Source organism: Phoca vitulina, unplaced genomic scaffold (genome assembly GCF_004348235.1).
Source record: "Phoca vitulina isolate PV1807 unplaced genomic scaffold, GSC_HSeal_1.0 scaffold73, whole genome shotgun sequence".
NCBI classification, from domain to species: Eukaryota; Metazoa; Chordata; class Mammalia; order Carnivora; family Phocidae; genus Phoca; species Phoca vitulina.
The window spans coordinates 3,695,435-3,698,256 of NW_022589776.1; positions in this window are offsets into that span (position 1 = coordinate 3,695,435).

Here is a 2,822-nt window from a genome sequence, read left to right on the forward strand (position 1 = left end):
GTATTTTGAGGCTAAATATCGAGTAGTGCGATTGCTGGATCATAGGGTAGTTCTATTTTTAACTTTCTGAGGAATTTCCATATTGTTTTTCTGCAATGGCTGCATGCATTTGCATTCCCAAGAGAGTGCATGAGGGTTCCTTTTTCTCCACATCCTCACCAACACCTGTTGTTTCTTGTGGTGTTGATTTTAGCTATTCTGACAGGTGGGAGGTGATATCTCATTGTGGTTTTGATTTGAATTTCCCTGATGATGAGTGATGTTGAGCATCTTTTCATATGTCTGTTGGTCATCTCTATGTCTTCTCTGGAGAAATGTCTGTTTGTGTCTTCTGCCTATTTTTCAATCAGAATTATTTATTTTGGGGTTGTTGAGTTGTATCAGTTCTTTATATGTTTTGGATGCTAACCCTATGTCAGATATGGAAAGCAAGTATCTTTGAACAAACTGGGAGATACGACAAAAATGTACCAAGGGGGACATGACTTAGAGGCCATGTCCCTTTCCTCCCTACTTAGCCTGACCCTTTGAAGAATAGTTGCTAACTGAGGGAAAGAAAAGGATGCAAATGCACATACACATACACACACACACAAACACACACACACAGAGTTTTATTTCAGGAGGAGCCATTACAGTTTAGCAGAAACCCAACTTGGCAAAAGACAAAGGAAATGGGCTACAGTAGCTCCCAGAGGAGGCACAGGAAGACAGCCATCGATCAAGCCTTTGGACTCCAGGAACTTTGGGGAACCTGGTTTTGCCACCGGAAAGATAACATGCTTCATACCTAAGGTTGGCCGAATGAGCTGGACAAGTCTGTTCTGGTGAATCCAAGCAGAATCTGAATATACAAAAAAAGAGATAAAGAAGACAACTCCAACCCCACTCTCTTGTCAAAGCTGGACAAGGACCATGCTTTAAAGTCATCTGTTGGGGCGCCTGGGTGGCTCAGTTGGTTAAGCGACTGCCTTCGGCTCAGGTCATGATCCTGGAGACCCAGGATCGAGTCCCACATCGGGCTCCCTGCTCAGCAGGGAGTCTGCTTCTTCCTCTGACCCTCCCCCCTCTCGTGCTCTCTCACTCTCTCTCTCAAATAAATAAATAAATAAAATCTTTAAAAAAAAAAAAAATAAAGTCATCTGTTGGACTTCTCAAACTCAACACCCAAAAAACAAATAATCAAGTCAAAAAATGGGCAGAAGACATGAACAGACGCTTCTCTGAAAAAGACATACAAATGGCTAACAGACACATGAAAAAATGTTCATCATCATTAGCCATCAGGGAAATTCAAATGAAAACCACATTGAGATACCACCTTACACCAGTTAGAATGGCAAAAATTGACAGGGCAAGAAACAACAAATGTTGGAGAGGTTGTAGAGAAAGGGGACCCCTCTTACATTGTTGGTGGGAATAAAAATTGGTACAGCCACTTTGGAAAACAGTGTAGAGGTGCCTCAAAAAATTAAAAATAGAGCTACCCTATGACCCAGCAATTGCACTCTTGGATATTTACCCCAAAGACACAGATGTAGTGAAAAGAAGGGCCATATGCACCCCAAAGTTCATAGCAGCAATGTCCGCAATAGCCAAACTGTGGAAAGAGCTGAGATGCCCTTCAAAAGATGAATGGATAAAGAAGATGTGGTCCATATATACAATGTAATATTACTCATCAGAAAGGATGAATACCCAACTTTTACATCAACATGGATGGGACTGCAGGAGATTACGCTAAGTGAAATAAGTCAAGCAGAGAAAGTCAATTATCATATGGTTTCACTTATTTGCGGAACATAAGGAATAGCATGGAGGACATTAGGAGAAGGAAGGGAAAAATGAAGGGGGGGAAATTGCAGGGAGAGATGAACCATGAGAGACTATGGACTCTGAGAAACAAACTGAGGGTTCTAGAGGGGAGGGAGGTGGGGGGATGGGTTAGCCTGGTGATGGGTATTAAGGAGGGCACGTACTGCATGGAGCACTGGGGGTTATACAAAAACAATGAATCGTGGATCACCACCTCAAAAACTAATGATGTATTGTATGGTGACTAACATAACATAATAAAATAAAATTTAAAAAATAAATAAAGTCATCTGTTGGCTGGGAGCTGCCAAGAGTGGGGTCTACAAGGCATAATGGCTGGATCTATTACCTGTGGCCACACTGTAGGGCTGCTCTTTGGAGTAGAATTCACAGCTTTTCCACAAAAAATATTTAAGAATATCGTGACACCACAAGAGACATATTTGCTGATGCTTTTGGAGAGTGTTGGGGAAATATAATTATAATTAACATAAATCATTTAATATAATTAAAAGTAAGATCTTCTTCCAAGCCAAAAATCCTCTTCACAAAGGTAGTAGAGAAAGAAAACATTTTTCTTATTGAATAAGCATTCAACCAGAATGTGATGTGCATGACAGGCAGTCTGCTAAGGGATTGCCAAGACAGAAAGGAATCTCCCCCTTATCTAGCCCAGCAGACACAGCCCATTACACATGTGTTCCCGAGTTAATCAATCACTAGTCCTCAAGGAAGAGGACTTGAGACCTGTATCACACTTACTTCATCCTCACTTCCTCTTCGTAACTGGGGAGACCACGTGTGTTGGCTTTATCTAGAAAAGAACCGAACTTCTCATTCTTTAGGACAGAAGGTAGTTTTGCAAATTGGAGGAAGGCACTCACAGAAGTTACCCTCCCACAGGAAGGGGAGACCCTGCCTGAATGTTTGCATTTCAAAAAAGTGGCTCCCAGGTCCTACGGGGAACCCTCCTGAATTAACAGACTGACTGACGAGAAGCTTATTTA